We start from the raw sequence: 14,610 nt of genomic DNA on the forward strand, positions 1-14,610 counted from the left end.
ATAGATTATTTCGACTTAATACAAATTGATATTATTTTTTGTATTAATTACTTCTGGTTCCTTCATATGTAACTTATATCGGGGTGTTATTTAATGTTGTATTATCACGTTTTACTCGTTACGTATTGATCAACGTCAACAAACATATGCTTTAGTTTGAGGCTTATTTATAGAGAAAAGAGCTTAAACTTATAAAAAACGGAAACTATAATATCTTAATAATAATTATAATATAAATTGACGTCTTATACCAGGGATAGAAATTCACTTATTATTTATTCGTAAAAATAATATCAGCTACGAACAAGAAGGAATTGAATAAAAAAATTTACTAAAAAAAATTCCTTCAAGGAAAATGTCCTATAAATATATTTGTGACTGATGCATCACTTGGCCGGAAGAAAATATTTCTGCGAAACCTATATGAAAGTTATTTTTATGTCTAAATTCATATGCCTACCTAGAATGCAACTTAATATATTCTCAACGGTATATTGACGAAGACGATTGATACAGCTGCCATATTAAAAGTAACCCAAGGTTTAATCACGAAAAATACCTTATGAAAATATAAATCAATTTTACTAGATGATTTCAAGGAAATTTCCTGGTCTTTGATGAAATTAATTTCTCTGGAAAGTAATAATCAAACCGAAAGATTTTTTATATTAATTTTAATACTATGTATAGAATTTGTTCTACTAGGTAAATTATAAACGTTGTTATCTGTTTATTAAAGGAGTTTAGCAGATCACTTAACTCCTAAATGAACTTTATACAATAATATTAAAGATTATTCAAATTTAACACATTTTTTATTAAAGCTTAGAATGGAAAATAAAACATGTTTACAGACAAAGGAATACTGCAGTCTTTAATTATATTTCATTAGTAACAGATTAAAAACTTAATTCGAAAGATGGTTATTAGGCTGATGATTGTCTTGCTTATAGACCAAGATGAATTGGATCTCATGTAAAATGGTAGTAGAACCAACACATACTTGCTGAACTCATTCGCTGACAACCAGTCTATTCGTTGATTAATTATTGATTGTATGTATTTTTTTGTACTTGCTCACAGGAAATAGAAATAAATCTGTACAGATTTTCGTTGCAAGTTGTATTTTACACGATTATTCAAGTCCCGTTATTAATAATAAATACAACGTATATTGTAAACAATGTTGTTTTAAATAGACAATTTGATAATTAAATATTCAGAAGTTCAGAAAATCGGTTACGGTATAAAAGCTAAAGTTATCTTGAATTTTCTTGTATTTCTTAATCTCGTTGACGTCAACCCGGAAATTAAAATATTCATCGCCCGATGCCTACCGTTTTCTATATCCTTGTTTCAAAAGAAACATTTTAAAGATGATTCCATTTTGAACCCTGTAACGTTCGTTTAAGATTTGAAATACATTGACAATATAAGTTTTAAAAAGAGTTGACTCAGTGTGTTTATACATAATCGTGAAAGTTGATGTATAATTTGTTTGCAGAAGTGATTCGTAAGGGTTTTAAAATGTGATTAAATTAAGTACTTTATAAGAGCGATCCTTTTTATATTAGCGGTATTATAAAATAGAAAAAATCAATTTGATTCATATTCAAAACATCTTAAATATGTTATTAGTACCAGTTTATTTTTGGTTACCGAAATAATACAGATAATGCCTGTTGACTTTTAGCATGTACAGGATAATTTTATTCAGAAGATATCTGTGATAATGATGAAAAACCTCATTCATTATTTACGATGAATTTATTTCTCAATTGAATTTTTCCGAAATAAATATTGTACTATCATAATTGGCCCGGTACATCCTCGCTCAGCTCACAGGTGTCTGACATAAAACACAATTAGTCGATGTAACGTGAAAGAAAAATTGTTCTTTAAAAAACAACAGACACAAAACAAAATAAACGACAAGCGCCAGACTAGAATATTCACGTCATAAATAACATTTTCACGAAATTGAAGAATAAAAATTAGAAATAGAGATATAACGACCATTTCAATTAGCTGCGTCACCCGTAAATCCATTTCCAGAATGAAGGAGACCAAATTTGTTTTCCCCTCACATTAAGCGGAAGATAAGGGACAATTGCGAGAGTACGATTCGAAACGACCAGTAAAACGTTATCTGCCACTGTTTTAAGAATATTTGAATATTTAATTCAACCGCTCAGTTTGGAATCACTATGCTCATTATAATTTCAAATATTCAAATTGAGCTGCGGATCAGCTTGAGACGGTTCTGAAACAAAATTGCTAGTGTTTTATTTGTTTCAATATGTTTTAATATCTGGAATATGACTTGAGTTACTGCGAATATTATCTTAGAGTTGCAATGTCTGCATCGCGCTCTGAACAAGTGATGCTTCCTTCGGAAAGTAAAGTTTCTCAACGGGTATATAAATTTGGGTTCGTTAACTATTATGTTATTCGCGAAACAATAACAATACGAAAAAGGTTTGTAATTTAGTAATTGTTGAATTTTACCGGAGCCGCAGTTATGGATTACAAGGAGTTTTCAACGACGTTGATGGATCGGCGTGGACTGAAATTCTGTTGTCACTAGCGATATTTTGTGGTGGGCTGCGTCTTAAGCTTTGTACTTTGATGTTAAGGGACTCTTTGATGCTTTTACTCCGTTTATAAATAAAAAGATCCTTTTATCATTCTGGAAAAGGAAATATGTGATTGTTGAGACTTTTCTTGTTTAATGTCTTTTTCAAAACAGGACATAAACTTTGAGAAGTGAAAATATCTTAAGATTATAAGAAACCAAATTAGAAAATAATAAATATATGTATAATTTTAAATTAAAACATAATATTTCATAGGTGAAAGTTATTTACTTGGTGATTTTTATTTCCCTAACCAAACGCGTATCTCTCTCAACTTGTTCGCTGGCATCTCGACTTTCATTAAAGTACACTTGAAAGTCAATATGGTAGAGGAACTTTTCTATTACTACTGTTTGTTATTGGACAGATTTTTTTGAACTTCGGTAAATATATTTTGTTTCCGTCATCATCCGTATTTATTCTAAATAAACATTCTTTTAACATACATTATTTATTACAGATGTTTGTTATGATAGGATTGTTAGGGTCATTGTTGATGATGTGGCATAATATGGCATCTTAATTTATATACAATATCTTAGTGTAAAAGATCTAAAAATGTTTAAAATAAATATTCACAATATTCAATCATTTTTATGAATTGATGAGACATCTTTATGCATATGAAAAAATTACAACTTTATTATGGTCAACGAGACTGGTTTGCTAGAGAAATATCGTGTATATTATAGTCGGGAACCTGTGAGATGAGAGATACCATATGTTGTCTATTGTTAAATTAATTATTTATTAATAATATTGAAAATTTATAACAAAAAAGTGACGTCATATAAATTACCCATTATGAAGAGGAGTTCGTTCGGATTCTGATGCAGTGAAAGATGAAAAACAGACATGAGCTTCAAATACCAATTTTATAAAACCAGAAAGAAAACATTGTATTCTGTTACCGGTGTCCATTCATTTCTCAGAGAACGTCCCACGAATCCTGACATTTTATTATTGAGCAGGGAATATAGAACGTTTATTTTGGATAGAATTACTTAATACATTGTGTAATGGTTGTAAATGTTACCAGACCAAAAACAGCGTGTTTATTATCTCGTCACCTACATGTCTAGTGTAATTGGATCTGTAAAATATTCATACGTCCGTTTACCTTTCAAAACAGACGTTAATATTTTATATATATGTATTCTGTATATTTATATATTTTTTTAATAAATTTGATTTTATTTCGTGAATTTTCGAATAAATAATTCAATACAAGAAGTTTCTTAATTATAGTTTTTTGAAACAAACGATATATTATCTTTTTCTTTATAAGGAATACAAGAAATCGTAAAACTTAAAATGTTTTTTTCTTAGTTGCCTACATAAACATGTGTTTGCATTAAACATTCATCCAAATCAATCTGCATGTTTTATTTGTATAATATATTTACTTTTCATTCAAACCGCATCGTTACTAATGTGTATATATTTGTGTATATTATTGCAGTAATTACACCATGTTAACATGTCAGCTGATATGTTTATTTACATTTATTGCATGGTATTTCATTTTCAAATTAAATAAAAAGCTTAAATAATCTTTATAACATACAAATGAAAATCAAAATGTGATTTATTTATTTTATTCGAAAATACCTCTCAGTTGATAAAGTATATCGTACCCGTCTTGGAATAAAAAAAAATCATTGCGTTTCATATAAATTTTAAACAATAAAAAATTATATGTAATAAGAATCAAAAAAAATTTATATAAATAAAACCTCTCATGTTGAACACTTTACCCTCTTTTCCTGTAGAATAAACAAAATCAAAAACAAAAAAAAATTTAACGTCATCCGCGATTTTCAACAAATATGCAGAAATATTTCAAATTGACTATAAGTAATTGTTAAAGAAATATTACTTAGCTTATTCTCAGGCCAAATATCTAAATATTATTTTGCAAATGAGTCGATAGAAGTATAAAGAATTGAAAAGTCAATACAGTGAAACTAAATAACCAGAATAAAAGTTTGTCGCAGTTTTAATAGCTCATCGTTAACAAATGTTATAATACGATTGAATTAAAATAAAAGCAGGGAAATTAAATTACACACAAGCTTCCGTACCTTGCCTTATTAGTAAACCGGCTTAATTTAAGCAAAGTAAGCATATATTCTCCCTACTTAGGGAATCAAAACAAGTTAAAATAACAAAAGTTGCATTATTATGTAATGTACAAAGCCTACTTGAGGCGTCGACTTTTATTGTTCTAGGAAGAGATCGTTCATAGGAAAAGTTATTAAATGTAATAAATATAGGGATGTTTATTTTAATTTATTACTTCAAGAAAATTGCAAATGCAATATTCAGTTTATAATTAGTTGTTCTTTGAAATGTTAATACTGAAAATGTAAGAAACAAAAATAGATATAAAAACTATACTCTTACTAAACAGTTTCGAAAGCAATTAATATTTCATATAAAAAATTATATCCATCACCATTTTTATATTTTTAATATTACAAATTGTTACATACACATATTAGTGTGGGTTCGTCTGGTAAAAAAAAACAATATTTTTCCAGTCTTCAATTTCTTCATATATAAAAAATGAAAGAGTCTGCATTCATATAACTTTAACAGCTTTCCAGTACAACTTGATTATTATTTGATTTTTAAGGCATAGTGACATCAATTACCTACAACTAGAAGTGTTTTCGCCTAAACAAATATTTTTTATTGAGAAAACAGGTTTATGTATGAATAACAATGTTTGTCGCTGCTATTTACATAATCCAATGTAATGATGCATTGACTAGTACGAAGGTGGTTTTAAAAGCTATTATATATTATTAAAAAATATTTTCAATATCATTTCTAACCTGAAATATCTAGAGCAATCGACATTCAATAATCTTGTTGAGATAATAGCAATCAGGAAAAGAAATTTACACTAACAATAGAACATTTTTAGTAACATTGACCATATAATATATAAATATTCATTAACGTCAGCGTTCTTGAATTTTCCCGCAGAAGGGAATATTTCGCGCAAGCGTTTTATAAAGTCATAATTTCGAAACCTAAATAATTTACAGAAATCGTGCTTACTGCATCTGCAGTAAATCAGATCTTGGTGCACTGCGTGTGTATTAGGACGAAAAAAAAAATACAACAAGTGGAGACGAAGCTTAAAATCGCTGGAGTTGAATCTGCGCGTGTGTGCGTAGCTTTAGTAGTGTGCGTACCGCTGCAGGTATCCGCTCAGTCGACAGTTCCCTTCAGGCTGTCGGGCTTGAAGCACGTTATTAGGGTTTCTGTATAACCCTTTTTGAATTTTGGTGTTACTCAGCGATCGTATTACGCTACGGTATGTGAGAAAAACTGTGCTTTTTGAATTCTATTAACGCATTTTTATTAAAATGACATGACTTATAACTCCTACCGGTTGTTGTTGAGTTAGTGACATTAAATACTGTGTTATAGTTTGTAGTGTATTTAGAATATATTATACTGTGATCAAAAACTTGTGATCTGTGAAAAAATACTGTGAGGTTTTCGAATATCATCGGATGTTATTAGGTAAGAAAATAATATATTTATTTATGCAAATAATACACATCAAAAAATTAATATTGCCATACTATTATTAATATTACTTTGATTTATTATGTACGACATCTGGAAAACAAATCGTATTTTTTTTATAGTGTAAAAATTTTGTTACTACCTTTATTTATTCATTTTTTTTTCATCTTATATTTGAGCAATTTGAAATATTATGTCACATGTTTACTTCACGATGTATTTGAAATGTTTATCATAAAATGTATTTTTCATATCGAGAATGATTTCGTCCGATTAACATGACGAAATAGAGGTGTAAATATTTTGGACCCTCCTATTATATCTAAAAAATATTAAAATAAATAACTAGAGGAAACGTATGCTAACTCAAAGAATCCTATAACAAACTGTAAATATCTCCACTGAGGGAAGAATGATAACTCAGTAATTTTGATTAAAACACGGAAGAATTTTATGTTGAAAATAGTCTTAAATTCTGGTTCTATTAAACATTGCTATCTGAACGCGGACTTGGATTATCTGGATTTTAATTAATGTTATTCATAATGAATGTTTGTTGATAACAACATGAGACTTTAAAATAAAAAGATTTCACTGGTTAAAATTAAGTGTTTAATATAAATATTCATGCTATCCGACAGTGCTATAAAAACTTTATATATATTGACAAATTATTGTGTTACAATAAATACAATATATATTTTTTTCATTATGCTGTATCTTAGTGCGATTATTTCGCTTGTTCCAACATCCTATGTTTCTTGACAACAAGAAACTCATATTAGAATTGGATCATTTACGCTAGCAGAGTAGAATCGCGCAAACAGAATGAGGTCGCAGTATTGTGTGGATATTTCTTCTAAATATATATTTTTTTATCTCATTATTATAGAATATAATACAAAAGCTATAATTTAATTTATGACTAAGTCTAGAAATATTTCTCTCAATTATCGCCTCTCAGTATTCGGAAAATGTTATAGGTTTATATAAAATGAGATGACATCTTATAAAACTCATACAATTAGTAGTTAAAGCCATAACCTTAAATAATCGGAGAACAGAAAAAATATGTTCTTAGGCCAAGAAAATTTTAAAAGAAGCCACAGGTTATAAAATACTTAAGTCATCGGTTTTAAATCAGAATTGACGATCTAACGCCTGGGAACAAATTAGGTCAAAATGGTTTATCAACGACACTAAACTAAAGGTCAATTCTTTTAGAAAGTCGTTTGACGTCACTATTGGGTCGTTAGATCTACATTTAATAGGCAATACAAACAAAATAACTTAAGTTTACTAAATAGATTAATGAGTTCATTTAGCATTTAATCAAATATTTTTATTCCATAATCTCTTATAATTCAATCTGTGTTTTGTGACTCCGCTTTAAAATCCTTGATACTAAGATCCTATATTATTCATAACATATTTAAAATAACATCTTATTAAGTCCTTCGTTGAATACATTATGTGAACTTTTAATTATAAGTCGTAAGAAACGGCACGATGTTTAATTAACTTAATCAAGTCACAAGATGCAAATGTAAATACAAGTCAAAGGTCTTTTTAAAGACCATTAAGGTGTACGATTATCGTAACATGCAATTACGTATTATAAACTATATTGATGTACAAAATGTTATTATACATGAAAAATGTGTTGTATAAATTAATAATTTACGTTTGCATATTTAGATATTTATTCATAACATTATAAGTGTTTTAAAGCCTCTTCGGTGGCGCTATCTGGTGTTACAAAACCAAGATTTATTTTATAGTTCATTAAATGCCTCCAATCTTTAGCGCTTATGAAGCTATTTTATTTCATCTCTTTTATAATTTTATATAAGAGGTTGGTGACTGAATACGTCATTCAGTTTTTAAACTGAACGACATTATAATAAAGGTTTCTTTTAAAAATTCACAAATTAAAAATAATATTTTCTGATGGTTAAAATTGAAAATGTTTCGTTAACTGTAGTTTTATTTTAACAACCTAAATTTCCACTTGAAACCATAAATAATATTATAATATAAATTGAAATATTTATATCATTCTTATAGCTGCTGTACGTTTACAAATGATTGTTACATTATGTGCTTTAAGTAATGTTATTGTACATTGAACATGTATCCGATTAGTTCCACACTTTTTATAACAATTCCGTGAAATAAATTCTCATTATATGTTAATGATAAATATCATTAGACACAGGAAACGGTAACTATTATACTCACATCGAAAATAAAACAAAATTATATCCAAACTGGGTCAAGGTGAGCACATTCGTGAAAAACACAATAGTTGCATTAGGGTACACGTTATGCTTAATGGCATCGAATTTAAAATAATTGCTAAAATGTTTAGACTTGCCGTTGATAGCTAACAGATAAATTAGTTTTTTCTTACTTTCACAGTTACAAAATCCATTCGATTTTTGTTTTCGTAATAGTTCAGTGCGCCAAATGGAGTCCCTAGACGCATTCGTGATGTATTTTTACTTTAATTTACTTACTAAACTTACTAAACTATGTTTTAGGATGCTAATATTATAAATCTGTGATATTTCGACCGTCGAGTTCTTTTTTGCTTCTAATTGTCTTAACCTGGGCTCAGTCATAAATTTAGCTTTCTTAAGTAGCTAAGTTGTTAAACACTAAGTAGCTCGAATATTAGGCTGTCTTAAGTACTTAGCGGTTGAACTAATTGACGCATCTACATCTACGTAAGATCACTTGAAACTTGTTAAGCGTAACGTAAATCAACCAGAATCGGGCTGGGTAAAAGAGTTAGTGGTTAATATACCGCCGTACGGATATAGGAAGGTGCGACATATAACTATTAAATTCTATTAATATATGGAAAAATATCGTCGTTGGACAAAATTATATATGCTTCCGTAGCTATACGAATATATCCTTATTAAAGTGGATATATAATGTAATTCCGAGTTACAAAGACGAATTATATGCCAGTGTCCCGTTTCTTAATAAGTGAAAGTAGGCGACATTATTTCCTATTACAACTAAATAATCTCTGTTTGCTTTCCGTCTACTATTTCTCCTATTTTATAATTAAAAAAATTTCTAATTACTTCGATAATTAATGAATTTGAGGCACATTTAATTCAGCTATGTATGTTGATCGCCATCCTAGTGTACTGTTTTTATTAAAGAATGAAATACGATACTCTTTTGGGTTTCACTATTAGCTAATCTCATGGAGAATTTTTTGTTCTCTTTAATACATAACTTTTCAGAATGTATATTTGCATGTATGTGCGTAATTTATCATTGTTAGAGACGTGTCATAAATACAAATAAGACTTAAAGGCAGACATAAAATGCAATTAATATTACTAAAGTATTCTGTCTAAATCTTAGTGTTCAATAGTAACTAACTATATGCTTTTGTTCCTATGACTACTATTGCCACGTTAATCGTCCACTTTAGTAACTTGAGATCTAACTTGTTGATACTGTAACTTTTATCTCTTATAATATAATAGTTCTTAATAAAATAATATTATAAGTTTAACCTTAGTCAACTGGATCAAATCTCTATAGTGATGTTTGCTTACGTATTGAAGATATTCGTGTAAGTTCTTCTCTGTATTTAGATCCTCGTTCTCCTCAGTGTTTGAATTCTAAATTACTAAAAGTTCACATCTTGTTCCGTTGCCTCTCTAATCTGAAACTTTATACTTCTTGGCGGAATAAGGTTTTTTGAAATAATATTAACAACAAATTTATATATTTACTAAAAATATATTTTTATATAAACCAATTACCATAAATTCTCTTACAAATATTTAATTTTTATGGCACCTATTTGGGTATAAATTAAAAAAATAGGTTTTTCGTAATTAGCAGTACTGTGATGTAAGGAGATTAATCATCCGAATTAGGGAGTTTTAATAAACATTTCGGACTTTTGCTTAGCTGTTGGTTGTAACGCTTCGTTAATGATTAAGAGGCAGATGCTATAGTCTGGGATGTTTTAAGATCCTCTAATCCGATTAAGGAGAGAGACTTCTTTATGTACTTGTTTTTTCTCCGGACATTTTCCTCGGAGCTCAATGCCGGGATTAGCCGAGATTGAATACATAAAAACGAAGAAATTAAAACTTATCTATTTATCACCGGCCGAAATGCTTGATTATGGTTTGTGAAACAATTCTACAAAATACATAATAACTTTCAAATAGTTATACCTTTAAAAATAAACAAGCAAATGAATCAATCCAGTGATATTTTTAATATAAATTCAATATAATTCTGTATATGTTAGTTTTGTTATAAATATGCAAAGAAAGGAGCTAGAACATATCTCAAGTGCCTGGATGCTTTAAGTCTAAACTTACAGAGCCGAATTGTGGACACTCACCGTAAGGCTGGTCCGCAAGCATATGGTTACTTAGCCAGCTAGATAGCATGGAATACTGGGAGTTTCCTGGCATACGAAGTCCGAGTAAAGCCATCCGCTATGGAACTAAAGTAACTGATATCGCTCCCAGAATTAGTACGATGAAATGAAAATCGGCCGGTCATATAACTAGGTGGTGAGACAATCAATAGAGCAGAAATATGTTAAAGTGGAGACCACGTTTTGAAGAGCCTGGTGTAGGCTGATCAAAACGCCCGCTTTGCATCATGACAGACCGACGATTCACAAGCATGACTTCCAAGAGACTGAATGCTGTCTCCAAGGATCGGGGAAAAATTTACGTACTTTTATGGAGACTTGGGATCAATATTGGACGGTGATAAGCCAGCGGTACTGATGTTGATGATATATGCGTTCTCGTCTTCATGGAAGGTCTATTTAGGAAAACCCAATTGTTATATAAAATTAATTTAAATATATAGACAGAATACATCAACATAGTTATGTGTATGTTATTTTTATGAACAGCGACCGCAACAAAGTTCCCAGTTTAAAACAAAATAGCTATTAATATTTATGTTATAATAATTATCGCGATAACCGTCGGTTATAGCATAAATGATAACGATTATTTTATGTTTCAATTGATTAAGTTCAGCATTTTGGTGATTTTATATCACGTGTTAAGTTTATTTGATATTTTCTATTGCATGATGAAAATTATGTTAACGTGAAAATAAAATTTTCAACAATATTTTCCTGGATATATATATTTTTAATGAAAACCTAGAAGACTAATAATTATGTCATACAATAAAGTGGATCCGTTAATTAAGCTAGTGATGCTATAATTGCTATTTAAGTTGTTCATTACAGATAAAAAATAGGTCAGCAGCAGCAGTAGCGACACAGTTCATATTATAAATTCCACTCGGCTGGAACTGCGGATGTCCGGCTAAGAATTATTTTGTAGGATCTAAATGATACCTTATATAACATTTCTATTTGAAAAAGTATCAATTTAATTTTATTTCATTCATATCAAATACTAGTGATATGCAAAAAAAAATTAAAAAGAAAACAAAGTAAAGAACTGCAAAATACATTTACTTTTCTCTTAAAATATTCAAGCAAATTAATTATCAAATCAATACTTAGAGTTTTGTCAAGCAAACTTGTTGACATATTTCAAAGTTAACAATAACTCTAAGGTATCTAATTTAATTAATGCTATATTCAATAACAATCTATTTTTGTGTGTAATAAAGATCATATTTGCTTTTACAAAATTCTGAGCCAGTCATTAATGGTCTTATTAGCTTGTTAATTAGTTCTCATAGTCATTAACATAATTAAACGGATCGATGTAACGGAACTAAATTGAGGTATAGATTTTATGACAATTGACAACATGGTGTTAGATTATAACAATACCAATGGTGTTGTAATGATTACTTGGTTACTGCTGTATTGGTAGTGATTAACGTCAGAGGTGACGCCATAACATATATATGATTAATATCGAATACTAGCTTCACCTATCGGTTTTCTCGTAGCAAAAATTTATAAAGCTTTTTAATGTTGCTATTTATACATGTTACTTTTAAGAGTAACTAATATTAAGATGCAAATTAAAATTCGAAAATATAGAACGGAAAATTCATCGCCACGAGCAAGGTCTGAACCTGCAACCTCCGACATATAACGTTCAGTATCTTTATCAATTAAGTTATCGTATCCTGATTCGTGTCGGTGAATTAAGTAGATTATATATTTAACTTTTATATCGGGACGGAGTCATACCGTCGTTCTATATTTTCTAAAGTATACTTTAATTTAAATTTTAGCAGATTTTTTTTTATTGTCCAAACATATCGGATCGAAATTGGAGCAGCTGGATAGTTCTAGGTAGAATAAACTTCGTAAGTTATAAACGATAAACAAAAGCTTGTTTTTAAATCAGTCTGATATTTAGGAGATCAGAAAATAAGTTTAAATAAATATTAAACACAAATAACAATTAAACATTAAGAAACAATTAAAGTAAACAACAGCTATGCTTAGAATAAACAAAGTTTTTGTTTTATATCTTATTACAAGAGCAATCAAAAAGCTTAATTACGGAGACATCGATATACAAATAAAGCAAACAGGATTGTTAAGTGTTTTATTAGCATAATAAAATTGATACCCGCATTAAGGTCGCGCAGGTTACGCTGTGACAGGTTCGGACACGCATTTTAATTAAAATTTTAGAGATTTTTCCTCTACTTACGAAATGAATTTAAATTTTTAAAACGAATCTAAACAAAACTGAGAATATTTTAAGTTCAAAGCCAAATCATCAACACTGAAGTGTAATAAAATATATCGATTGATCGTAACAGAAGAGTTTCCTGTACTTGAAGACTGAAGAAAAATAAAAGAATTTGGATTTAGTAATACAAATATAAGGGGGCATTCAGAAATCTTGGAAATGAAAATACAAAGCAAACAGGGGAATTACCCAATTCAATGCAAATATTGACGGATGACCCTACATCCCTGACTTAACCTTTTTGTGTTTACTTTTTGCCTCGAGTGAAGAATGAAATTTTGACTGATACAATGGAAAATTGCTTCCCGACCAGAAGATTAAGGAGAAAATATTAAGATCGAATACAATAAGTATATTGATATTGAAAGTACTTAAAGAGGTTATCTAGGCTTCAAATGTTTAAGGTCCTTAAACCCACAACTGTCTCACAAGAGACGTTCACATAAAAAAAAGAATGAGCTAAAAGGTATTTCATTTGCCTTTATTTCATAATTACTTTCCTTTCCTTTTGTGATTGATATTTGAGATAAAGTATTTCAGACGAGTGGAGATAATCCGAATTGCCGATGGCCATGATATATTTTGAGATAGCCTTCAAGCAATGCTTTTTATAGTTTTGAATAGAACCATATAATCATCATTCAAAAAATTTTAAAGCTGTGTCAACTTGTGCCTGCATCTTCTTTTTAATTATATGATTTATGAAATAACAATTTTTGTAATATTCATTATTTGGATATAAGTATTTAATATGAAAGTATAAAATTTTATGTTAATCAAAAGACCTAAAAAATATCACTAGGATCCCCAAAATATCTGAATTAATTACATGAGATAGAAAGTTCCGGATGAAGGCTCTTACTCCAAGGATTATGTTAATTTAGGGTCCAAATATTTCGTGCTCATTTCAAATAATTTCCGCTCTGTCCAAATGTATAATGGAACAACTTTAAATCTACTTTACTACGTCTGTTATCCCGTATGTTGACCGTTAATACCCAAAGCTTCTTCATTTTAGGTTTTGCGTCTTGCATTCTAATAGAGCAATTAAAAACCAACATAAACCAAAAATATAACTTATAAGTAATGAAAATCTAAAAAAACAACCAAAGTTTTTAATTTCTAAATACAAAAACGTATATGAATTAAATTGTCACAAATCATTCTAAGCACGACACTAATACACTTTGACCTCAAAGTTATAATTTTTCTCGGGAATGTAAATTACGTTATGAAATGAAATATAACTTATCATCTAAAGCAAATATTTTGATGATCGCTAGTTTGCTTAGCAAACACAATTTTTCTGCATAAACTTCAATATTCATTCGAGTTCCAGACACTTTTTCATTTATAATATTAATGGAAAAATGACTGACTAGGTTTCCTTTAACTGTGAATTGAAACTATTATTACAGGTTAAATCTTATTATTTCATTTTTTTTTACATTTGATATTTTAATGCAAAGAGACAAAATACAATATTATAACACGAGATTATAATTAAATAAGAAAAAAAAGTCATAAAGTGCGTCATTTAGAAATAATTAATTTTATTAATAAAAAAAAACTTTGTTTGAAATATGTCTTTTCGTAGTTTTCTATCCTTCACGTCACCCGTTACGTCTATATAAATATATATTTTTTAAATTATAATTGTTAAAAAGTATTACAAAGACAAAAAAGTCTTCAATTATTCATTAAGACTGAATTTTTTAGCC

The 14,610-nt window shown here is 28.9% G+C and overlaps 1 long non-coding RNA gene across 1 annotated transcript in view; it reads left to right on the plus strand.

Annotated features, from left to right (window-relative positions):
• Positions 1–5,879: 5,879 nt before the first annotated feature.
• The window catches only part of LOC133320390 (uncharacterized), a 53,053-nt gene continuing 44,322 nt past the window's right edge, over positions 5,880–14,610 (plus strand). The window contains exon 1 of the long non-coding RNA XR_009753762.1: positions 5,880–6,176. This is a non-coding gene — a long non-coding RNA (uncharacterized LOC133320390). The remainder of the gene's footprint in view (positions 6,177–14,610) is intronic.

The sequence above is a fragment of the Danaus plexippus genome (genome assembly GCF_018135715.1).
Source record: "Danaus plexippus chromosome 18 unlocalized genomic scaffold, MEX_DaPlex mxdp_35, whole genome shotgun sequence".
Classification (NCBI taxonomy): Eukaryota; Metazoa; Arthropoda; class Insecta; order Lepidoptera; family Nymphalidae; genus Danaus; species Danaus plexippus.